The 26,896-nt window shown below is 42.4% G+C and overlaps 1 long non-coding RNA gene across 1 annotated transcript in view; it reads left to right on the forward strand.

Moving 5' to 3' along the window:
• LOC121394187 overlaps positions 1 to 22,437 on the forward strand; it is a 47,183-nt gene extending 24,746 nt beyond the window's left edge. Inside the window, exons 5-11 of the long non-coding RNA XR_005961541.1 lie at positions 980 to 1,056; positions 18,059 to 18,139; positions 18,240 to 18,293; positions 19,485 to 19,605; positions 20,126 to 20,320; positions 20,944 to 21,096; positions 21,952 to 22,437. This is a non-coding gene — a long non-coding RNA (uncharacterized LOC121394187). The remainder of the gene's footprint in view (positions 1 to 979; positions 1,057 to 18,058; positions 18,140 to 18,239; positions 18,294 to 19,484; positions 19,606 to 20,125; positions 20,321 to 20,943; positions 21,097 to 21,951) is intronic.
• Positions 22,438 to 26,896: the final 4,459 nt, after the last annotated feature.

A 26,896-nucleotide genomic window follows, 5' to 3' on the forward strand; every position in this document is an offset into this window, starting at 1 on the left:
ATGGCAGCTCAGTCAAACCACATTTTCCTCCTCCATTTTGCTTATTGGATTATTTCCTCAAATTCCCCGCCTTTGCCCCACCCAGGCATGTGCCAGCTAATGGCTTTCCAGCAGGGGCGGGCACATGTAATGTACCCAATCAGAAATATGTTATTGCTATGAGCAACCAGTCAATCACAAATGGCTCTTCCCTCTGCGAGTTCTGATTGGCTACTGTATGGTAGGGCGGCCACAGGTGAGATAAACGGCACCTGATCCCAGGACTGACATCTGATTCAGAAGGAGGGACAGAGGAGGGAGTATGGAACATGTGGGGAGGGCTGGGTTTGGGTCCAGGACGGGCAGTGGAAATAAGTTGCAGGGAGCAAGGGAATGTGTGTAAATGTACAAATATGTCATTATTTTATTTATTTATTTATTATTTTGCAGTATGACAAGAATAGTATTGAAGTTAAAATAAAAAGTGTAGTTAAAGGAAGGGCTGACAGAGTAACATATAATCTGGCATCTAGTCTGGCATATAATAGGCTTTGTATAGAGAATAGAGCTGTTACGATAAAGCAACAGATAAGTGGCAGATTTATGTGCTGAGGAAATGGCAAGGCTATAAGCAAGAGAAGTTACATATCCATGGAGCTGCAAATCACTCAATTCATCCTGTCTCACCAGGATTAAGAGATTGCAAAAAAAAAAAAAAGCATTACAGTTTGAGGTAAATTTGAGATGGGTAGCTGTATTTTCAAGCTGATGGTTTTGTTAGTACATACATTGCCGCATGTATTGAGCAAGGAAGAGTTAAATATTCTATTTCAGATTTCAGATCACACATGTATTGCTGGTGCTGCGAGTTTGTTGAATTTTGTTATCGGCCGATGTTTTTAATGAAGGTCAGACATGCTTCCCATGTTTTCCAATAAGCCTGACTTTTATTGTCTATGAAATGTGTTATTTCTTCTCATTTTCTTATTTCCTCTCCCAGGGCAATCTATTGGGAATGTGTTGGGGCTGAGACACCGTCTAGGGATCAATGTTTTCGCTGCATGTAGGAGACGCAAGGTAAAGTAAATCACTTAATGTGCTGACTGTTTTTTTTCTGGTATCGTGTTATTGTATCAGTGTTTTTTATTGAAATCTGAGTTATTTCTGTAAGTATGTTGTTCCAGTATGATTTAAGTTGAGAAGAAGAGCAGCACATGTGTAAATGTGTAGTATGTCTGCTTTTCTGTTCCACATCTCCAGCAAATTTCACAGCTATCTGGGTACGTTATGTAGTTTAGCTGAAGTGTAGTGCCATCTAGTGCCCAGTTTGTTGTTCATTTCTTTTGACGGCTCTGGAACACTTGTGAATTCAGTTAAAGTGGTTGTTTATTTTTCAGTTAACTTTTAGTATGGTATATAGAGGGATATTCTGAGACAATTTGCATTTGGTTTTAATTTTTTGTTATTTGCAGTTTTTGAATTATTCATCTTTTGATTCAGCAGCATTCCAGTTTCAGTAGTTTGGTTGCAAGGTCCAAATTACCCTAGCAACCATGCATTGATTTGAATAAGAGGCTAGAATATGAATAGGCGAGAAAGAAGAGTAATGAAAAGTAACAATACATTTGTAGCCTTATAGAGGATTTGTTTTTAGATGAGGTCAGTGACCCCCATTTGAAAGCTGGAAAATGTTTGAAGAAGAAGGCAAATAACTCAAAAGCTATAAAAAAATAAACAATGAAGACACATTGTAAACTTGATTAAGTTCTATAACATACTAAAAATTTACTTATAGGTAAACCGCTCTTTTAAATTTTTTAAAGTTGTTCTAGAAATACTATACCTACATTATTCTGCTAACCTGTACAAAAGAGCTGGGAATGTGTTTTAAAATATTGCAATAGTACCTTGTACATTTTGGAGACTAGACTTATATATTGAGAAGTTATTCTAGAAGCTTAGAGGTCATGACATTTCACCCTTCTTAAAGGGGACATATACCATACTTTTGTACTTTAGCTTAATCAACTCCTTTTGCAAAAAAATAGAATAAAACGTTTTGTTTAAAATAAGTTTGGGTCCACTTTCTCTCTTATCTTTGCATTTCTTATCTGGCTCCTCCCTTTCTCTTGGTTTCCTGTGCTGGTATCTGTACAGCCAGCCAGGGTGGCCTTTTCTACTAGCTGCAGCCACTGAGAAGGACTGTGCGTGCATAGGGGGAGGCGCTGGTTATCGGTGTCGTCTTGGCACCAGGGCTGCTTGCACTCGTCCCCGTCTAGCTTCTGTTGTGCACGAGCAGAGAGCCAAGAAGTGAGTGAGCGAGAAGGTCTGCTGCGCTCGTACTCATCCAGCATCCTCCTTCTTCAAGCAATTTGAGAGCCCGATTCTGCTACAAGTGAGTTGCAGGGAGTGTGTGGCAAACGATGGGGCAGGAAAATCAGGGGGCATTCCCATACAGCACGGATTAGCTAGGTACTTGAGTGCATCTCCATCTGAACTTTCCCTCCTTTCAAATATCACCCCCCCATCTGTCACTTTCTCCTTGTCACCTGACACCTTTCCTTCATCCCCGACCCCACCCTGTACCTGGGTAAATGTGTGGGGGCCCTGACCAATTGTTTTTTTGAAATGTGTGGGGGCCTTGCTAATTGTTTTTTTTTAAATGTGTGGGGGCCTGGCTAATTGTTTTTTTTAAATGTGTGGGAGCCCTTTGCTAGTTTTTTTTTTTTAAAGATGTGTGGGGGCCCTGGCTAATTCTTGTTTTTTTAAAAAAAAATGTGGTGGCCCTGGCTATTTTTTTTTTTTGTTAAATGTGTGGGGGCCCTGACTCATTGTTTATTTTTAAAATGTGTGGGGGCCCTTGCTAATTGTTTTTTTTTTAATGTGTGGGGGCCCTTTGCTAGTTTTTTTTGAAGATGTGTGGGGGCCCTGGCTAATTGTTGTTTTTTTAAAAAAAAAGTGTGGTGGCCCTGGCTATTTTTTTTTTTTTAATTTGTGTGGGGGCCCTGGCTCATTGTTTATTTTTAAAATGTGTGGGGGCCTGGCCACAAATGATTTTTTTCTTTAACCACCACCTGACACCAAAACTTGTAGGAGGGGCCTGGGCACCAAAGTTATTTTTTTAACTCGTAGGGGGGCACTTAATGTTTTAATGCCTGTGTAATGCTTGTGTCTTGTGTGGCCTTCATACTAAGGGAAGGGTGACGAGGGGGGCCCTGAAAATTTTGTTGTGCGGGGCCCCGTGATTTCTGATGGCAGCCCTGGGCAGCGCTCACGGGTCTGTGAGTGCAGCAATGTGTGTGACTGACAGGAGTTTCTTCTTGCGATCACTAAGTTCGCTCCCGTGTTTGGTAAAGTTTTAGCAGAGGCAGGAGAGGGAGAACAGCAAATTGCATTTGTTGTCCAAGTGCCTGCTCAGGAGGCTCAGACTGTGATCGCGAGGCAGAGTTGGAGCGCTCTACTTGGGGAATATGAGCAACTCTGACAGCTCCTGAATGGACAGTTGACAAGGCCCTGCTGTGCTGCTGCACTGCTCCTCAATATCCCTGTGTCCGTGGGATAAACCTTGTTTTGCACCAACTTAGTGCCGATATGTTGCAGACAAAGGTGCGGTGAAGAGTTTTGTGGCAGCGCTCACGAGTCTGTGAGCGCTGCAATGTGTGTGACTGACAGGAGTTTAGTAAAATTTTAGCAGCGGCAGGAGAAGAGCAAATTGCATTCGTTGTCCAAGTGCCGGCTCAGGATGCTCAGACTGTGCACAAGGTCGAGAATAAGCGCTCTGTGTCACATGGGTGGGGAATATGAGCGACTCTAACAGCTCCTAAACGCTTTGTACCTATGCAGCCCTCCTGTAAGGCAACAGCAGCCTCGACTGGGCAAGGGACCCCCTATAATGGCCCTGCTGCTTCTAGAATAGTCACAATTAATAAACATAAAAATCCAATGTAGAGTGTTTCCAGATACATAGAAAGATAGAGATAGCAAATAGATGATAAATTGATCAATCGTTCGATTAGGTGCAGATAATTATACATTAATAGTATATATATATAGCGATTGTTCACTCATTTACTTTATAACATATATACAAATAAATTATATCTAAACCAGAGGGAATAGGCACAAGCAACACAAAACGTGATTATAGATAAATAGTTCAGAAAGTGGATAGATTCAAAGACACAGGGCACGGTGATTAAAACACTCGTTTTTACTGACAAACATGAATTTTATTGGTGCTGATGTTGATTTACACAAACACACATTATTGTATTTGCGCTGAAATACTTTGCTTTGACACAGTGTTTGCTGCAGGTCTTATCCCCTATGGCAATATACTGGTTACTATGGTTACTGCACCTGGGCTGCCCTTGTGCCTCGTATTGTGTGTGAGTTTGTATGTGTTAGTGTGTGTATGTGTATGAGTGTGTTAGTGTGCAGCAGCATAGGACAGCTATCTGCAGACTGGAAACAGACACTAGTGATGTCCGATACCCGCGGGTGGGTTCGGGTCGACCTCGCACTGCTCCTCGCGGGTGGTGGGCGGGTGCGGGTTGAGCTCTTCTCCTGCTCTCCCCACCTGCCACTTTCAAATGCCGGGTTCCGGTTTTATAATCTCGCGTCTGCTCGCCCCGCCCCTTTTGTGATGTCATGGTGACGTCATTGGCAGGGACCCCGGGGGCGCGGGTTGGAGCAGGGTGGGTTAGGGTCGTGTGTGCAGGGGCGCTTCTATAAGGAGGCCGTCTGAGAATCTCGCCTGGATCAGTCAAGGGGCGGCATTTGGACTGTTGCAGGAAGAAAATAAACTTGCTTGGCAATTTTGGCAAATGTAAATATGTGCTGCGAGCCAGAGCATAATGCGCTTGCGCCTTCACCTTCCAGTCAGTTCCCTCCTACTGGCTGTGTCGTCAAAAAGCCAGTATTTATAATTAGTCTGCCCAAGTGCCCTCAATGCTTGTTACTGTATATACAAATTACCATACCAAAATAAAATTGTTGACAATTAATAAATAATAGTGGCTTAAGTTAAAAAAAAAAAAGCTAAACATTTTTCTTTTAAAAAAGTTGAAAAAAGATGTATGTGTCCTGGTTAATGCATAAAGACGAAATTAAAAGTTTTTGTGGAAATTAAGTGGGAAATTTACGAAAGGGCAAAGTGGCTACCGCTAGTGAAAATTCGCCAGTGTGACGTCATTTTGGCACTTTGCCGATTTACTAACATACTCTAGCGCTACTTTGCACCCTAACGCCAGGCGAAATTGTGCTCTGGTGAACGTTACCTTTTGCGCCAGACTTGCCTTCGCCACCTCAGACCAGGCGAACTGCAGATAGGAGGATCTTCATAAATAGTTGAAATATTTTCTAAGTCCAAAAAAACGCTGGCGTCTTTTACATTTTGTGGGGTACCCTCCTCCCCCTACATTTCTTAACATGTGGTACCTAAACTATACAGTGGGCACATGTATAGGGCAATATAATATATCTATTTTATTTCATGAATGTTTCCCAGGCTTGTTTAGTGTAATGTAGTTTATAAGGCATGGTGTATGGGGGCGTGGCAAGGGGGCGCATTGCCATGCTTTTGTCTCAAGCAGCAGAAAGGCCAGAATCACCCCTGCATGTGCTGATCAGGAAAACCCTGACCCGCACATCACTAACAGACACACAGGCAGGGAGATGGGAGGGGTTTTCCAAGCTATAGCAGAGCTCAGCCTGTCAGTCAGTGCTGTGACCATTTCCTGTGAGAGAATGAACAGACACTCCCACCTCTCATTCCAGCCAAGCTTCTGACCTGAGAGGTTCTCAATGCAGCTCTGATGTAATGACACTTTTAGCAGGTAAAATGCACTCAAAAGTTTTTTATTCTGCATCATTACATTGTTTGAGGAAAGATTAATCATATATCTGAATATGAAGGTTATGCAAAATGTCCCCTTTAATAATATCCCCCCCACACCGATGCAACAATGTCTCACCTACACACGCACCCACTTCCCCCACACAGACTTCGCACCCCCTTTCTGGGTCACGGGCTCTTCTGACTGCTCTCCCCGAAAAGCCCGACCTGCACATCACTAATTCCCTGACAATTCAGCAGGAAAAGCCACTTACGTTTGCTTATGGCCTGTACAGAGAGATGCGCTTAAAATCATCAGATATTTCCCTATATCAATATACTTTTTTATCAGGTTGGGACTGTAACTGTGGGATAATGTGTATAGTAAGCCATGATTTTCTTCGGCTAGGACTTTAACAGGAGGATAATGTTTATATTAAGGTATTATTTTCTTAGGGGTTGGGACTGTAGTAGGGGGTAGTGTGTATATTAAAGGGGTGGTTCACCTTCAAGTTAACTTTTAGCATGTTATAGAATGGCCAATGCTAAGCAACTTTTCATATCGTCTTCATTAATTATTTAGAGTTCAAATGGGGGTCACTGACCCCATTTAATTTAAAAAATGCTCTGAAAGGTTACAAATATATTTTTATTGCTACTTTTTATTACTCCTCATTCTTTTCAGGCCTCCTCCTATTCATATTTCATTTTGTTTAAATTAATGCATGGTTGCTAGGATTACTTGGATCCTAGCAACCAGATAGCGGAAATTGCAAACTGCGGAGCTGCTGAATAAAAAGCTAAATAATTGAAATGCCACAAATAATTAAAATGAATTAAAAATTAAAGCCAATTGCAATAGAATATCACTCTCTGCATCATACTAAAAGTTAATAAAGTGAACAACCCCTTTAAGGTAAGATGGTCTCAGGGAAAGAGACTTTACCTGTAGAAAGGCTTGATGGTCTAAGGCAGTGATCCCCAACCAGTAGCTCATGAGCAACATGTTGCTCTCCAACCCCTTGGATATTGCTCCCAGTATTGCTGGCCAATAACAGCCCCCCAAGAACATTTTTCATGCTAGTGTTGCTCCCCAACTCCTTTTACTTCTGAATGTTGCTCACAGGTTCTAAAGATTGGGGATCCCTGGTCTAAGGGGTAGGGACTGTAACTGGGATAGCGTGTACTCTAACTATATCTATATATATGTATCAAAATCTAACTATATCTGGAATAACAGAACTGATCTTACTTAATAGGTAGGTGCTTTTTTTAATTCTTGTTTTGAGTTTTCCTTTAAAGGAGAACCAAAGCCTTTTTATTAAAATCCCCCACTCCCTACCCTACATAGACCTTCCTCCCTGCCCCCCTCCCCCGGTTTAGGTGTTACCCTGGGTAAATGCCCTAACTCTTTACTTACTCGTTGCAGATAAAGAGAAAGTGTTTCGGCAATTTCCATGGCTTTCGTCGCATGCACAGTTGTCCGGGACCCGCAGATTGCGCTAACTGCACATGCGCCAACACACCTCTCTCTTCCTGAAGATTACTGAAGATAAGAAGAAGATGAGCTTGTGAACTCTGATGCCCTGAATCTGCACCGAGGGGTAAGTAAAGAGGCATTTACCCAGGGTAACTCCTAGGCTGGGGGGGAGCATGGAGCGGGTCGATGTAAGAGAAGGGGGTAGGGGTTTTTAATAAAAAGGGTTTGGTTCTCAAGTACACTGGGGGTTTTAGGTATGAGTCAGGCAGTGGGTTTTTTTTTCGCACATTGTTCCCTTGGATTATTTTGTATGAGTGAGAAGTACAGTATATCTAGCTGGTTTCTATGGTCAAATTTGTGAATGAATGAGTGGAAAATGAATAGGAGTTTAGGTAGTGTGAATGTAATAACAGAGAGTTGTCAGCAGATGGGTGAGCTGGGATTCTCCTCATTTTTTGCATGCATTGGGTCCTGACATGGCCATCCGCGTCGGAAGTTCCCTCCTGGTGTGGGTGGCATAGTATTTTCTGGTTTGAATCGTATGTGTGGAGGTGCGAGTCAATACAGGTCAGAGTGGGGTCTGCATTAACTCCTACCTCTGGTGGGGGAAACAATTTTACTTTGAAAGGTGCTCTTTGTGCAGAAAATATTGTTTTATCCGGATAGAGCTGGTATGTGAAGCGTGCAGGTGTTGGTCTTTATATCTGATTGATGTATAGGTATGGGACCTGTTATCCAGAATGCTCTGGACCTGCGGTTATCTGGATAAGGGATCTTTCCTTAATTTGAATCTTCATACCTTAAAGTCTTCTAGAAAATCATGTACACATTAAATAAACCCAATAGGCTGGTTTTGCCTCCAATAAGAATTAATTATATCTTAGTTTGGATCAAGAACTAGCTACTTTATTATTACAGAGAAAAAGAAAAATCATTTTATCCAAATAATCCAGCCTTTCTGTAATTCACAGCTTTCTGGATAACAGGTTTACAGATAATGGATCCCAGTGTGGGATCCATTATCCAGAAACCTGTTATCCGGAAAGCTCCGAATTACATGAAGGTCATCCCCCATAGACTCCATTTTATCCTAATCAAATATTTAAAAATAATTTCCTTTTTCTCTGTAATATTAAAACAGTACATGGTACGTGATCCAAACTAAGTTATAATTAATACTTATTATTATCCATTATCCGGAAAATTCCAGGTCCCAAGCATTCTGGATAACAGGTCCCATACCTGTATTAAGTTTTGTATGTAAGTTATAGTCTTTAAATAATATGTACTCTATTAGCACTGCAACCTTATTGTAGGCACAGAGCATTCCCAACATTTTGAATGTATATCAAAAAGAGCTACGGGTTTTATTATGGGGAAACCTATTACCCAGAAAGCTCCGAATTGTGGGGAGGACAGATTTAAGACCATCATTCTAATACACAGTAACTTGTTGATGTTATCTAATTTGCTTGAACCCAAATAAGTGGCAAAACAATCCTATTGGGTTGATTTAAAATGTAAATGTCTTTAGTAAACTTGGTGGAGTTTGTAATGTAACTTCACATTCACACAACACGCGCACAAAGTTATCGGGAGCTAGAAAATCTCTATATTCATAGACATCTAAAGGGGAAGATCACTTGCCCCCCTTGAGTTTTGCCTCTAAGCATGGCAAGAACAAGTGCTCAGATCCCCTTAATGGAGTTTAAGATTCTGCACCATTGCCCTGTTTCCATGGCAACTGCAGCCTCATACTTGCAACCTTGTTACATTTAATCCAGAGTCTGCGCCCCACACCCTGCTCACATGATGCTGTAACTGAGAAGAGTGAGCAAATGTCAGTGTGAACTAAATCTGCTGATGTGTGTGTGGGTGTGTGTGTGGGGGTGTGTGTGTGTGTGTGTGTGTGCATGGGTGTGTGTGAGTGTCATTATAGTGCAGTAAGTGGGGGGCATGGCTACCTGTGACTGCTGCACCAATGAACCCACCAAATCCCATTCTGAACTTCTCTATATTTGTTCTGTTAGAAGAAAGTAGGTTTTATTCTTTCTATAAAGTCTATTCTGTTTTGGGTCTCCCTGCTGAATGGCAGCTCTGTCTGTTTGTCGATCCTACGTCTAACTATTCCTTCAGAATCCTGGAATTGACTCACTTGTGGGAGTTGTAGTTCAGCAAGAAACATCGAGGCGACATAATTATGTCTGTCTTGGTGCCCTTGTTTGGTCAGTTTATTTATTCTACCATGTGCCTTGGGGGTATTATGCATGAGATTGCCAGCGTATTTATTTATGTGCTCTGGTGCTCTTGGGCAGTGTATTTATTTAACCGTGTGCCCAGGGGAGCTTATGTATGAGTTGGGCAGTGTATTTATCTAACTATGTGCCCTTGGCTATTATGTATGAGTTGGTGCATTTAGACATGTGTGCTGTGGGTATTATGTGTATGTCAGGCATTGTATTTATTCAGCCTTGTGCCCTGTGGGTATTGTGCATGATTCAGGCAGTATATTTATTCATGTGACCTCAGGTTATTATGTAGTTGTCATAATTGAAGATGGAGGATGCCTGACACTGCAGAGTTTTGCTGCAAATTAATTTATTGGTTTGTTACAAGTTGTTGCTTTAGCAGTGCTAAATCTCTCCTAAATAGTCACTGCAAGTTGTATGCTCAGTCTCTGTGGTTAATACCAGAAGGTCTTGTTGCAGATTTCATGCCAACTTTGAGCCAGCATCGGACCCATTTACACAGGTTTGGTTCCAAGTCCACACTCACCCTGGGTATTATATTTTTCTTTCTATTTTTTTACATATTGTGTCAGGAATGCCACACACAGTTGCCAGTTTATCTCCTTTTTCTAAAGGTTTAATAACACAGGGCTTAACTCTTTGCCTGCCAAGCACTTATCCCATTCATGCTGGCAGGCAAGTGCCCTAAGCGCCAAGAACATATCTCATAGGTTGTGCACTTTTATAGTAAAACCCTTTTGCATCTGCGACTTTTGCCGCTTCCACAGAGGGTTAAGGAGTTGTACAGCCCCCAAGGCAACGAGCCAAGGGGGGCTTTTAGGTCGGTCGTGTGACTCGATCGTCACAGGACCCGTCTTCTTACCGGACTACATGGAGGACTTTAGGACCGTATGGAAAAGGAAGATCTGATTTTGCTTTTCAAGCTTTTTTTTCTTTTGCGCACTCCCATACTCCCATATACTGTACATGCACACACATTTATACACTTTTTAGAGCTGGGCACACATGCATACACAAACATACACTTTTGTCACAGCGTGACTATTGGATCAAGTATTCTGACTACTAACCACTAGCCTAATTGTATTTACCTTAATCCACACAGGCAACCCACCCGTCCCTTTACCCACACAGGCTACATGCCCGCCCCTTGAGCCACACAGGCAACCGGTCCACCCCTTTACCCACATAGGCAACCCGTCCGCCCCTTTACCCACACGTGCTACATGCCCGCCTCTTTACCCACACAGGCAACCCGGCCACCCCTTTACCCACACAGGCAACCCGCCCACCCCTTTACCCACACAGGCAACCCGCCCGCCCCTTTACCCACACAGGCTACATGCCTGCCCCTTTAACCACACAGGCAGCCCGCCCCTTTACCCACACAGGCATCCCGCCCGTCTGCCCCTTTATCCACACAGGCAAACCCGCCCGTCCGCCCCTTTACCCACACAGGCAACCTGCCCGCCCACCCCTTTACCCACACAGGCAACCTACCCGCCCCTTTACCCACACAGGCAATCTGCCTGCTCGCCCCTTTTACCCACATAGGCAACCCGTCCGCCCCTTAACCCACACAGGCTACATGCCAGCCCCTTTACCCACACAGGCAACCTGGCCACCCCTTTACCCACACAGGCAGCCCGCCCGCACGACCCTTTACCCACACAGGCAGCCCGTCCGCCCCTTTACCCACACAGGCTACATGCCCGCCCCTTTACCCACACAGGCAACCCGCCCACCCCTTTACCCACACAGGTAACCCCCTGCCCCTTTACCCACACAGGTAACCCGCCCATCCGCCTCTTTACCCACACAGGCAACCCCCCGCCCCTTTACCCACACAGGCAACCCGCCCGTCCGCCCCTTTACCCACGCAGGCAACCCGCCCGTCCGCCCCTTTACCCACACAGGCAACCTGCCCATCCGCCCCTTTACCCACACAGGCAACCTGCCTGCCCATCCCTTTACCCACACAGGCAACCCGCCCATCCCTTTACCCGCACATGCAACCCGCCCACCCCTTTACCCGCACAGGAAACCCGCCCGCTCCATTACCCACACAGGCAACCTGCCTGCCCGCCCCTTTACCCACACAGGCAACCTTCCCGCCCACCCCGTTACCCACACAGGCAACCCACCCACCCCTTAACCCACACAGGCTACATGCCCGCCCCTTTACCCACACAGGCAAGCCAGCTGCCCCTTTACCCATACAGGCAACCCGCCCACCCCTTTACCCACAAGGCAACCCGTCCGCCCCTTTACCCACACAGGCAACCAGCCCGCCCGTTTACCGAAGCAGGCAACCCGCCCGCCCTTTTACCCATACAGGCAGCCCGTCCGCCCCTTTACCCACACAGGCTACATGCCCATCCCCTTTACCCACACAGGCAACCTGCCCGACTTTTTTACCCACACAGGCAACCGCCCACCCTTTTACCCACACAGGCAACCCGCCCGCCCTTTTACCCACACAGGCAACCCACCCGTCCACCCCTTTACCCACACAGGCTACATGGCCGCCCCTTTACCAACACAGGCAACCTAGCTGCCCCTTTACCCACACACGCAACCCACCCGCCCCTTTACCCATTCAGGCAACACACAGGCAACCCGCCCCTCAACCCATGCAGGCAACCCGCCCGCCCCTTTACCCACACAGGCAACCCACCCCTTTACTCACACAGGCAACCCACTCGCCCCTTTATCCACACAGGCAACCCACTCGCCCCTTTATCCACACAGGCAACCCGTCCCTTTACCCACACAGGCAACCCATCGCCACTTTACCCACACAGGCAACCTGCCCGCCGCCCCTTTAACCACACGGGCAACTCCCCCCCGCCCTTTTACCCATATGGGCAACCGGCCTGTCCACCCCTTTACCCACACAGGCAACCTGCCCTCCCCTTTACCCACATAGGCAACCTGCCTGCCTGCCCCTTTACCAACCCAGGATGGTTGTTAAGGTGAAGTGTTCTAGAACATAGACTTTACATTTCAATATTTGGAAAACGGTTAAACAAAGAAAATAGAAAGTAATTGGAAAAAGTCTTTATTTCTGGTGATCAATCTGAAACCAACTGAACTGAAAAAGATTTGGGAGGTGAACAACCCCATTTAAATGGTTCCCTTTTTTCACATTTACACTTAGAGCAATGGCCGCAGGGAAACATACCATTTACCTTAAGAGAGAGAGAACTAATATTCTTTTACTATTACTTTTGTTAATTGGCTGCAATGTGCAACAATGTATCAGATTATTGTAAGGGTGCTGCTATGAGACTAGGCTTTGGGCCCAGGTTTTGCATGAGATACAGAAGCTCAGCGGCAAGTCCCATATGTGACTTCACTGCTGGTGTTTTTAACTGCCAGTTAGGCAGGTTATATATAACCTCAAGTAAAGCTTGAAAGCTCTTTATTCTGCTCCTGTATAAAGCATGGTGCCACAGGGGTTCTGCCTGCTCCTTGCTATTGCTGTTCCTTATCTGCCAATATTCTGTGTACACAGTAGAAATGGCTGCATAGCTTTAGTATTTGTACACACGCATCTTCTCATGAATGAATATTGTGTTGTGCATTGTAACCTTCATTGATTTGAGCTCAGGACTGGAGAGTAAGGGAAGGAGAGTATCACTTTGCTATGCATTATATTCCCTATGGGGAGTCCCCTGATAAGCCAGACCATGAAAGGGAAAATGGGATCCATTCCTCATACAATATGAAATACAGTAAAAAATGTCTCTTCTCACACACCCTCTGTTACCCCTGCCAAATGAGACCAGTATCTAGAATAAAGACACACACACAGCGACTTGATGGTAAATCTGTGCAAGACACAGTTTTATTATTGCTAAATCAAATAAACTGCGCTTTTTGACCCAGAGGAAGGCAAAAAACCTCTTGTGAAGCTTTGGGCAATCTATTTCACTAGAGGGAAAAATTCCTTCCTGACCCCTTAACGGCGATCGGATTTGCTCCCAGGATCAATGCGCCAAATGAAATCAAGGGAAGCAGGGTGAGGGAAACAGAATGGAATATGGCAACATACACACAAGCACCTTTAAGCCACAAAGTGAATGCTGCATTCCTCTCCATTCCATTGGATTCTAGTCAACCTGCAGGCCCGGCCTCTGCAGTCTGAGGGATGGAGTGAAAAGGAATGCAGGATCCACAATGCGGCTTTAAGGTGCACCATTGTATAAAACCATACTTTGGGAGAAAGAGAAGGCACTACTGGGGAAATACAGTAAAAAAAAAAAAAGGGAAATGGAAAGCAATATGGAAGCATACTCAGGAGTGCCTTAAGCTGCTATGTGAATACTGCATTCCGCTTCAATCCATTGAACCTTAGGCAGTCTACAGACCCGGCTTCTGCAGTCTGAGGGATGGAGTGAAAAGGAATGCAGGATCCATAATGCGGCTTGAAGGTGCACCATTGTATAAAACCATACTTTGGGAGAAGGAGAAGGCACTACTGGGGGAAATGCAGTAAAACAAAAAAAGGGAAACGGAAAGCAATATGGAAGCATACTCAGGAGTGCCTTAAGCTGCTATGTGAATACTGCATTTCGCTTCATTCCATTGGACCTTGGGCAGCCTACAGACCCGGCTTCTGCAGTCTAAGGGATGGAGTGAAAAGGAATGCAGGATCCACAATGCGGCTTGAAGGTGCACCATTGTATAAAACCATACTTTGGGAGAAAGAGAAGGCACTACTGGGGGAAAAACAGGAAAAAAAAAAGGAAATGGAAAGCAATATGGAAGCACACTCAGGAGTGCCTTAAGCTGCTATGTGAATACTGCATTCCGCTTCATTCCATTGGACCTTAGGCAGTCAACAGACCCGGCTTCTGCAGTCTGAGGGATGGAGTGAAAAGGAATGCAGGATCCACAATGCGGCTTGAAGGTGCACCATTGTATAAAACCATACTTTGGGAAAAAGAGAAGGCACTACTGGGGGAAATACAGTAAAAAAAAAAAAAAAAGGGAAATGGAAAGCAATATGGAAGCATACTCAGGAGTGCCTTAAGCTGCTATGTGAATACTGCATTCCGCTTCATTCCATTGGACCTTAGGCAGTCTACAGACCCGGCTTCTGCAGTCTGAGGGATGGAGTGAAAAGGAATGCAGGATCTACCGAGTGGTTTAAGGGTTTTCCTGGTTATGATGCCATATTTTGGCAGAAAGCGAAGGTACCTTTGGTGAAACTGCAGTTAGTATAAGGGGGCACTGCTGATGATTTTGCATTGTTAGGGAAAAGCTGGTTAGGGAAACAGAAAGGATATGGTGGCATATACATAAGCACCGTGAGACTGCTTGGTAATAGCTGCATTCCACTCCATTAGATCCAATCTGCTTACAGATCCCGGCTTCTGCAGGCCGATGGATGGGATGAAAAGGAATGCAGTGTCTACCAAGTGGTTTAAGGGTGCTTCTGTTCATGATGCCATATTTTTGTTGATGGAGGAAGTATCACAGGTGGCTCTGCGGTGGCAGGGGAAGCATTACTTGGTGGAACTGTAGTGGGTGGCAGAAGACACACTGCTGGTCTTATTGCAGTGTAATAAAAGTAGGTCCTGCTTGTAAATTTGTAGTAGAAGGAAGGGCATACATTGCTGGTATAATTGAGTTGAGGCACCACTGATATAATTTTGGTGGATAGAAGGAGATGCATTTTTGCTAAAACTGCAATAGCATAAACGGAAGGCAATATCGGTGGAATTATAAGGGATAGAGGAGAAGGTACTGGCGTAATTGGAGTATTCTTACTTGAAAACACAATTGATGGTGCTGTCGGTTGGTGCCTTTTCTGAATGCAGCCTGTAAAAGCCAAATAAAATAACTTCAAACTCAATGCACATTTTTTCATCTTAACTAGTGATATTACTGTGGTAACAATATAAACACTTATTGGCAAATTAATCACAATTCTAGCACTGTTCTGCTCAGTGCCCCTGCACCCATACCACAAGGAATCCTGATACAGAATTACAGTCATCTCAGGGATCAATATTCCCATAGAATCCACTTCTCCCTGCATGTACCCAGTGTACCCTCTTCTCATAACCAGCTCTGCTATGATCAGTACCCATACAACCATAACGCAAGGAATCCTAATACTAGACATATCTTCTACTGATTTGTGCTACTTGTCTTTATACTGTATAGACTGTAGACGTTTTCTTACCCATCATCCCATTAGGACTTAAAACGCTGAATAGTCAAAGTCCTGAAAGGCTTCCTCGATCTCGCTCGCCATTTCAGCAGGGGGTCCTTTGGGCTTCGTCAGATTCGCTGACAGGTCGGTATACTCCTTATCAAAATATTTTACATCCTCCGGTCCATCCAGGCTGGGAATAAATGGAGCCATTACCTTCCTCTTGATTATGTCGTTCCAGTCAATGTCCTGCAAATAGTCACCATAACAAATGCTCATTATCAGAGGTTTTCTTCAGAAAATGGGGCTTTACGGCCATCATTAGAAGCTTGACGATAATACCCAAAGGGATAGCCCAGCAGATCCTAGAATTATTTGGACAATAGAGACGGGACTTACATGGAAGAAAGGATGTTGTGCTACATCTGCAGCATCTCCCGGGGTAGAACCCAATCTCTCCTCGGCATTCTTCTTCAACAGCTACAAGAACAGAAAATAGCAGTTACATGTAGTGAAGTTTTGAGGAAACTCAAGGGAATTAGAAAGCGGTCACTGTAATAAACTCAAAGTGGAACACTGCTTACCTCTGATATAAAGCTTAATGCTCCAGAGTCCATGGATGCGGGGTAGTGTGGTTCATCCTCCACGATGGAATCATAGGTGAATTCTGTGTCATATCCACTGAAGGGTCTCTGAAATGGTTTAAGGGAATTTATTAGGATGCCAGGTTTTTTATACCGAGTGTTTGTTTTATGAGGTTAGATAAATTACAGTAAATATATTTCTTTTTGTGTTACTTCCATCATAAGTTGCCATTGGTGCTTTTTACTTACCATCCCGAGGAGCATTTCGTATACAATGACTCCAAGAGACCACCAGTCGATGTCTCTTGTATACTCCTCCACCATCACTACTTCCGGCGCCATATAATCTGGACTCCCGACCATGGTGTTGGTGCGGTCTCCGTATCCAATGCCTTGATCAAAAAGACAAATTGTAAGTTGTTTTTATGAAGGTATTTAGGCCAGAGTATGCCATAAATGAATCCCCTTTGCTCAGGGTAAATATATAAGGCCCACCTTACCGGTTTTGCCCAGTCCAAAATCCGCGATTTTTATATATCCGTCTTCATCCATTAAGAGATTTTCCGGTTTTAAATCTCTGTTTTGAAACAAAGGGGAGATATTATAATGACACATTAAACTGCTGTGATAAGCCAAACACAAAATTTTTTTTCTTCCCTCAGCCGTCCAAGTAGTGACTTCCAACCTGTAGCTGTCCTGCAACAACAACCCCATGTTGTACTCACTACTAAAGGTAACTACCCCTTTGTTAACTCTTACCTGTGTATAACATCCTTGGCGTGTATGGCTTGAAGACCGAGTGTTATACATGCAGCATAGAACCTGCAAAGATAAGGAAAATACATTTGGTCATTGTATGCTGCATTCATATAGGAATCTTAAAATTTAGTGTAGCATTACACTCTCTCAGTTCCATCATCACCCCTAGTCTTCTGTAGCTCTGGGATGTTATGTATAATAGTAATTTATTCATACTTAGTTGTTGCTAGGTCGAAGTGGCCACTCTTCAGCAGGTGAGTTCTTAGGCTGCCTCCTGGCACAAACTCCATGACCAAGAACAGCAGGTATTTGGAGTTGAATGCTGCATATAAATCCACTATAAAGTTGTTTGGATTGACTAATTGGCCGATTTTCTTCTCTACTAAAATGCTGAAAGATAAAAGAGAAAATGAGTTCAGCATAGTGTAAAATGCAATGGTAACAATGGTGAAAAGAAGTGAAGTGAAAAAGAAAAGTATATTAAATAGAAAAGATTGTGAGACCCAAAGTGCTTAATAAAAGGACTTTTTTTGGAACCATCCCCCATGAGCTCACTTTTCTATTTCTTCGGTGGATTCTATGTTCTCCTTCTTCAGCACTTTCAGGGCACAGTACATTTTTGCCGGTAGATACTCCACAAAAAGAACCTGAAATAAGAGAATGGGTTTAGTGTCATTGTTACCCTGTATGTGCAGCTCAAAATCCAAGTCCTAATTAGAAACAGAATCAATTACCTTTCCAAAACTTCCCCTGCCTAAAACATTAATCCGCCGAAAGTCTCTTGCTGCAAAACTGCTGAAATGTAGCTCTCTGAAAGGAAATAAACAGGAATTGTGTTTTCTGCTACTTAAATAAGTTTATATAAATATATAAATGTTTGTGTATGTATATATATATATATATATACATATAAAATATATATTGTTTATTAATTTCTACTGTCTTACTGTGTACTTTCAGCCTCCTCTAATGGTGTCTCTTCTTCCTTGTAGCACTCTGGTTTAGGAATATAATCCTCAAGGTGAGGGCCCTGGGATGTTTCCTCCTCATTCACTGGAACATCGCTATTGGGATTAGTTAATTGAGGTAAAAAATTATAATACAATTGAACAGTTAATAGTAGAAAGCAGGCTAAACTTTGGCTTCACATATTAAATGCTATCTTACGTTTCCTCCTCTCTCTCAGGCTGTTGTAGCTCCACGTTGACTGATTCCGCCTCCTCGGCTTCTTCAGCTTCAGGTAAGTCACTATAAGTATAATACAGGTTAATATTCTAATGCATTCTTTCTCTTAGTGATTGATAAGATATGAGCTACCCTATAGCTTCCCTTAGTTGATTCATTCTCCATAATCCACAATACTGCATCCTCCTTAGTCATACTTCATAGATGGCTATCTGCTACTAAATTATTGGATATATTGTGAAATCTGGTCAAATGCAGGTGCATCTTACCATCTGTTTTGTTTCCCTCCAACAATTTCATTTACTGCGATTTCACTTGTATTATAAGAATAATATCGTTATTAAAATGTTATTGAAAGTATGGGGAAGGGATTTAATCTGGCCTCTATGAAACTCCAAAAAAATCCTTACCTTTCTGATGGCACCTGTGGCTGTTCTTCCTCTGGCACAGGTTCTTCAGCAGAATCATCCTGTTGATGCTGCAGCAAATAAGGGATGTGTGCAATTAATGAATATGGCAATGAAAAGGGCAATGCTTGTGTTCAGCCCAAGAAATGAATGGCATCGGTGTAATGTACTCACTTGTGAGGAATCACTGGCGGGTTCTGAAATAACCTCAGGCTCAGGCTCAGTGTCCTCTTTTGGGAATGCTACACAGATGTCTCCAGCATTCTCAGTTGTCTCCTGTACTGCTTCTGAAAATGTAGCAAATTTGAGAGATATAAGAATGTGATGTTGTGACGACACACAGGTTCCCCACATAATGGCAATAGGAAAGAGGTCAGAGACTGTTATATCTCACCTGGAGCATTCTCTTCTTCCCTCCACTGTGCTATCTGCTTATTCAGCTTGTGGAGAGAGGTGTAAAGGTCTTTCACCTTTTTCTCACAGCTGTTCCTCAGCTCCTTCACCCGGGCTCTAGTCTTCCTGTCCTTGGTGACACTGAACAGCTTTTCCGCTCCTGCTGCTATCCGAATTTCTTTTTGGATGTTAATTAGCAGCTCCTGCTTCATACCTAAAAGATACTTAGGCATACTTACCGAAGGCCCCAAAAATTCAGAAGACTGAATGATGTCAACAGTCTATAGAGAATGGAAAAAAATGTAGAAAAAATTATTAAGCGCTTGAAATTCTCCCAAACTATAATGAATATTGTAAAATAAAACATGATATTTGTGAAGATGTAGAAAAAAATGTATTGTAAGCTGAGGCAATTGTCTTTGCATTGACTGTTCCCCTTTATTTAGTCAGGTATGAAAGAACAGCTTTATATTTTCATCTGCCTTACCTCAGTATGCCGGTGCCGACATGAGATGCCGCAAACTTTGGCGCCCATCTTGAAACTCCTGTAAAAGAAAAGAAAGTTTGGTATAAGTCACTGCTTTAGTGGTGATAAAGAATACAAGTGTTTGTAGCTGCTGGTAAATGACAAGCTGAAGACAAGCACCTCTCTGTAACCTCACAGCTACACACCTGAGCAGTTAGGGAAAGGGAAGCTGATATGGGCAAAGTGCTAATATTATGATCATATCACACTTCCCATTGGTTTAAACCAGACTAGTCAAAGCAGCCAATCATTTTACAGCTGCCATTGTTAATGCCAGAAATGTATGTTTAAATGTTATACATTACTGCAGGGGTGTCCAAAAGGTAGATCGGGATGTACCAGTAGACCTTTAGCTGGTGATCAGTAGATCTCAAGACACTGTCAACAAACAGCTTGTCTAAATCACACTCCTAATTCATGCTTTTCATTCAAATATTTATTATGTTAAGGTTACATAAGAAATAGTTGTTTGTTAAATATAGCAATATACATTTTCTCATAAATCATTATTTAAGTAATATTTTCCGTGAAACAGAATGCTAACAATAGTTTATGGATTAGCCTTTGAGGAAGTCCAGAGTGACATAACGCATCAGGCGGGGCCTAGTGACGTCAGCCAAGGTGCGCCCGAGAAGGAATACGATGTGAGGAGGGGAATATGCCGCCTTGAACAAACTCAGCCCCCAACACAACGGATCGGGTAGAGACGCTTGGAAACTGGAAACAACTGCTAAGAGCCCATTTTGCATGTTTTATGTGAGTATAACTTTTAACTTACGATTATTTATTAAAAAACTTTTTACACTATGTGAAGCACATCTCTCATAGCAGATCCGGACTGAACTCCACATAACAAGGATAACCGAATCCCTAGATACGCGCAAAATAATCTTAAACGTTTGTGAGTACCCTCCCTGCCCTGATGGTGACCCCCTAGCCCCTAGAAACTATGGTGAATGTTGGAGTGGGTTTCACAAATAAATGACTACTTACACAAAGAGGTGGCCGAATTTGATATAACCTAATACATTATATTCCTTATCATTTTTTCTTTTTGTTGTCTTTCCCTCGGCTTCCTTGCGAAGCGCTGTTTCACAGATTATTAAAGCATTAGAATAGTTTATGGATGTGAATCATAATGGGACAACATCACTAAAAGTAGACCTCACATTAGTAAAGTAATGACACTCCTGCATTACTGCAATTTTCAATGTATGCCAGTGTATGAGCCCCTCGTTGAATTGCTTTGGGGTTGGAATGATTAGCATTGATGTTTTGACGGTGCTTTTGTGTACGGGATATACACAAAATAAAAATGCTAATTACTCAAATACCAAAATGTAAGAGTTTATTATTACTGGTGTTATTCTTTCTTTCAGCCCATCTACTTTTCATCGTTCCAATTTTTTTTTGAAACTGTAATGCTGTAATTAAGCCCTATCATCCAGACTGCAGCTGCAATTGCAGGTCTGTGAATGAACAGACAAAATCAGAAATACCCCTTGCATATCATTCCAGCAAGCCCCCTGCAGGTAAGTGCAAGTTTAAATCACTCTGGCACCTCACTCATCAGAACTTCTTTTTTACAATATGTGGGATTAAATATTTTGCTCACATAGTGTGAGTTGTGTCCCTTCCCATGGGATGCTGGGAATAGTCAATATGTAAGATGAGATGAGTCCATTTTAAACATTTTCTGATTCTCATTTACCTCTCCATATTGTAAATCTGCCACCTAAATAGCCATATAGTGTTACCCAGGGTAAGTGCTTATTTGCCCCTCTGTTTTACCCCTGGAACTATAGCAGCGTAACTGTTGCACTGTGGAAAGCAAGCTCAAATGTTGCTCTGGGGTCTCTTAAGCCCCTGACACACACACACACACACACACATTTTGAAGCATAGCTGGAGCTAAAATTATAATGAGCAATATCGAACTCCTACCGTCAAGAGTGATACCGTACACATGTTATAGAGGGGGAAATTATGTCAATAAGAGGTAGTTGGCATTGTATTGCTTATAATATCATGATCAGGGCTGGCTTGTGACAAGACAACAGATCCAATCATGCATCTCAGTCATATTAATGAAGGGGTCATTTCAATCTTCCCATAGAATCCTCTTCTCCCTGCATGTACCCAATGTGCCTGCTTCCCATAACCAGCTCTGTTCTGATTAGTGCCCCTGCATTATAACATAAGACGTAGCAAATGGAGTTAATAAAACAGACAGAAAGTAGTTTTTCTACTTGCATAATATTCGATAAGTGGGTTTAATATTGGAAAAGTGGCTGTTACACTTGTTAAAGCTATGTTTACATATAAAGAAAGAATGGACTATAATTGGAATCCTCTAATTAAAAAACTATTGTTTTACATTACTTAAGGGCTGTGGAACTCGGGGGCAATTGTCTCCTATCTAAACCGTGGATTTGTGGGCAATCCGGCCTAAATGCTGGAAGTAAAGAAGCAGAAGGCAGTTTCCTGAGATAATGATGGATCCCCTCATGTGTTTTACATGCAGAATTCTACAGGTTAGTAAAGGGAAAGACTATTTTGGGAAATAGAAAATATTAGAACCAGTTATTGCACACTTATTGCGAGTGGCGGCGAGTCAAATGCAGAGACATAAAATCATAAAATGTCTAATAATAAAGGTTGTCTTAAGGACCAAGGATTATGTTAAATAATGTGCATCAAGTACAATGAGATAAAATGCTTCTGTGCAATTAATATTTCAGAAACTTTACTATAATAAATAAGTAAAATGACACATGAAACAATGACAGATTTCAGTAAGTAAAAAAGAACCATTTTTAAATATTCTCTTTGTAATGGAGCCATACAACCCAAAGAATTGGGGATTAAGCCACTAGTTTGTATCTAACAATAGTATTTGTCCCCCTAAATGGACACTTGCTTAAGGAAAGATTTCGGTAAAAAGCGGTGCTATCATTTTCATGTTGCATTCTTGTTACTGGTGTCATTATTTCTTTTCAGCCCATCTACTATTCATCTCCCAAAGTTATTTCCAAACTGCTGTGTGGCTGTTAGGGTAGTTAAGCCCTAGCAACCAAACAGCTATCACTCCAAGTCTGGGAGTGACCATACAAAATATCAAGAAATGCATACATTTTTAAATTTTTTAAAATTTTTTTTAAATTTTTTCTGCCCCCTAGATGGCCAGTCTGACATGCAAAAAGCTACCTTGGGTAGGTGCGCTTTACTTTTTGAAGAAGACGAGCATAGGCCTGGGAAAAGGACATTGCAAATTGCCCCTCCCCCTTAATTTAGAGCAGGTTTGCTGTAAAAGAAATCATAAACATTATCAATTGAATTTGCAAGAATACCTGATGTCAGATGATGTTAGATGATGTTTAAAAAAAAAAGCAAAAAAAAAAAACCCAAGCGCCTGAGGTGTTCTTGGCGTTTGGCGAAAATAGAGGGGCCGGCACAAGGCCGGGGTACCCCAGAGGGTCTCCCTCTTTAAATACTGGCTCTCCTTATTTGTGTTCAGAAAAGAATGTTAAAATCTGAACTAAGGAGATGCCAGGAAAAAAACTGCAATATTGCTGGTAATTCGCTAAAAAAATAGCAATCCGTCCACTGTAGCAATCTGTAAAGGGAAGAGAATAAATTGACAAATTAGCTTCAAGGATGATGCATTTAACCCTTAATATTTCCTATAAAATACAGAGGAAAGCAGAGATGTAAATGTGAGCTTTGTGTAACTCCCAGTGGGTACTGGCACTTATAGTTTATACAATAGAGTACCTCACAGCAGCCAATCAGAAATGAGCATTGATATAGTGAGAATGAATACAAAGTACATAAGATCACTGGCCAGGTGCAGATTTCCCAGTGTTCATCTTTGCCTATCCCCTGCTATAGGAAACGTTTAAGGAATAGCAATTAAATATTATTGTAATCAATACTGCCCCCTACCATGTTCCCTGTTGCCCCCCACAGCTGGGACATTGGAGGGAATGGACATGAGACATGAAAGGATAAAACATTGCTATATATTCCATTAAATTAATGTTAAGGTTGGTACATCAGAACATGTTAGATTCCCGGACAAAGGGGCAAAACTTTAAGTAGCCTGTTAATACTGGGAATACAAATACATTATTTATAGTGTTATCTGGGCTCCAAGTGGGAAAACGTTTATATTTCCTGTCAGCCATAACTGCCAAATCCTGGGTCTGTGTCTCCCAATCAGCTCTAAGATTAAAGGCATCTCCAAAGCCTGTTTTAGGGGAACATTCTCTAAAATCAGTAAGAGGAACAACATCCGCTAGTCTAGGGAGCATCACCCAACTATTTCCCCCCCCCCCTTATTTTCCTAAAATAAGGGTTATTTTCCTAAAATAAGGGTTATTTTCCTAAAATAAGGGTTATTTTCCTAAAATAAGGGTTATTTTCCTAAAATAAGGGTTATTTTCCTAAAATAAGGGTTATTTTCCAAAAATCTCTCACATTCACCACTCATCACTGCAACCAACCAACGGACCAAACCAACTCCCCAGGGGTAAAGTCTCCTCTAATCTCTGCTTTTAAACCATGAATCTTATAAATAAATGTTAGTGTAAAAGGAAGAAGCATTGCTATTTATTCCATTACATTAAGTTACATGTTAAGGCTGGTTCATAAGAGCAGGGCAGATACCCAAGGGGCTGAGGGGCAGAACTCTTAAGGAGCTTGTCAATATCACTCATCACTGCAACCAACCAACGGACCAAACCAACTGTCAAATCCCCATGGGAAAAGTCTCCTCTAATCTCTGCTCTTAAACCATGAAACTTATGAATACATGTTATTGTGTAAAAGGAAGAAGCATTGCTATTTATTCCATTACATTTAGTTACATGTTAAGGCTGGTTCATAAGAGCAAAGCAGATACCCAAGGGGCTGAGGGGCAGAACTCTAAGGAGCTTGTCAATATCACTCATCACTGCAACCAACCAACGGACCAAACCAACTGTCAAATCCCCAGGGGCAAAGTCTCCTCTAATCTCTGCTCTTAAACCATGAAATTTATAAATACATGTTATTGTGTAAAAGGAAGAAGCATTGCTATTTATTCCATTACATTTAGTTACATGTTAAGGCTGGTTCATAAGAGCAGGGCAGATACCCAAGGGGATGAGGGGCAGAACTCTAAGGAGCTTGTCAATATCACTCATCACTGCAACCAACCAACGGACCAAACCAACTGTCAAATCCCCATGGGTAAATTCTCCTCTAATCTCTGCTCTTAAACCATGAAACTTATAAATACATGTTATTGTGTAAAAGGAAGAAGCATTGCTATTTATTCCATTACATTTAGTTACATGTTAAGGCTGGTTCATAAGAGCAGGGCAGATACCCAAGGGGCAGAACTCTAAGGAGCTTGTCAATACTGGGCATAAAAATAAGTATTTTATCAAGGGGCACAGGGGTTCCCAAAATGCTACCTTCCTATGGAGTTAGTGTAGAAAATGTGTACATTTGCTGTCAGCCCTGTATAACAGCCAAACCAAGTCTGTGTCTCCCAACCAGCACTAAGATTAAAGGCATCTTCAAGGCCCATTTTAGGGGAAAATTCTCAAAATTTTCACTAAAATCAGTGAGAGGATCAATATCTGTTAGTCTGGGGTGTTACCCAACTATTTCCCCTCTATTTCTATTAAAATGAGCATTATTTGACAAAGAATATCTTCCCAGAGGGAATATACACTTACCACTCACCACACTGGCAACCAACGGACTGATCCAACTGTCACAGCAGGAGGGTGAAGTCACCTCTGTTCCCTGCTCTTAAAGGGGAAGTGTACCCAGTAAGTAAGGTTCATAAGAGTAAGGTTTATATGGCATTTATTTCCACTTAGATGTGCAATACATATATATCTTATTAAGTACACAGAGCATTGCTTTGTATGTGTGGCCTATTGAGTCAGTACAGTTTCTGTGCAGCCATATCTTTTTGATCCTTGAATTCTTCAGCCATGGTTTCAATCACTGCTGCTGCTCCAGTTGTTTTTGATTTATAAAACTGCATTTTCTTTTTAATTGTGCCCTGCGGAGACTCATTGGTCAGACAACAGAATCACGGGGACACAAGAAAGTACAGAGGGCATGGGAGAGATTAGTTTGTGCCATCTTGCTCCCCAAAAACTGTTTCTATCACCGTTATTTATAAGAATTTATGGACGGTTCACAGAATGGTAGTAAAGATGCTTTTTAAGAGGAAGCAGCCAGGAAGGCACATCATATATAATTTTTTTTTAAAATGATAAATTTTTTATTAATCTTCATGGTTTCTGGTGTCTATTTCAGCGCGGCACTATGAAAGTAATGACCAACAATGGCCACTAGATGTCAATATATTTCAATATATTAAATTGGCAAATCAAGAAAAACAGCAAAAAAAAATAGCCCCTTTATTGGAGCTCTCTATAGATGTTCTCTGGTCCCTGTCTGTTTCAAATGAGGGGTAGGCATGTCCTAACGGTAATGTAATAAGTACACTGCACACCGGGAATCTGCTCACTCTGCAGTAGTGGTGCTGGTCCTCCGTTGACCCGGCACGGTCCCTTAGCAACAGCAATTTTTTGTTCACAGATCTGCACACATACAAATTTCTGCAGTGGGGAAAGTGCCCCTTTTTTATTGATTCATATCATCAGCAACATCAACGTTTCGGGGGGGTACAACCTCCCTTCATCGGGATATAATTAGAAGTGCAACAACAACCTTTCAAGGCATAACCCTGCCCGCGTCCTTACGGTCCCTGCCAGAAGCACAGTAGGAGGGGGACAGCCAATCACAGCCCTGCAGTCACACAAGCACAGACAGGCTTCAGTTCCCTACAGGGCCAGATTTACCCTCCTAGGCCCAACTACTGTGGCCCCCCCGCGCGCATTTTCTGGATGTCAACTTGGCAGCAGCATAATCTTTGTAGTTCCTGATTGGTTCTTGTCCTACAGTGCAGTGAGCCGAGAGCCTGGGAATTCAGGGAGCAGGAAGTGGAAGAGAAGGGAGGGATTATTAGAGTATTTGCAGAAATATTCAATAAATCAGCCTGAAACACTACTTCTTTTCTATATCTAAATGAGTATAACACACTGGTTCATTTTTATTTTTTACACAAAATGTCTTATTTAAACTATAGAGAGCGGAGAGGGCCTTACTGTTAATTAAATAAAGCGCAGATTGCCCAGCTATAAAATGGAAGCCATCACTGAGCTCCTATAGCGCCACTACTTGGTGGGAACCTAGAATTCACAGAAAAAAAGAGACACGTGGATTTCATGAGCTTCATGCTGGTCCTTAGTATAAAAAGGAGAC

This window comes from Xenopus laevis, chromosome 5S, assembly GCF_017654675.1.
Source record: "Xenopus laevis strain J_2021 chromosome 5S, Xenopus_laevis_v10.1, whole genome shotgun sequence".
Taxonomy (NCBI): domain Eukaryota; kingdom Metazoa; phylum Chordata; class Amphibia; order Anura; family Pipidae; genus Xenopus; species Xenopus laevis.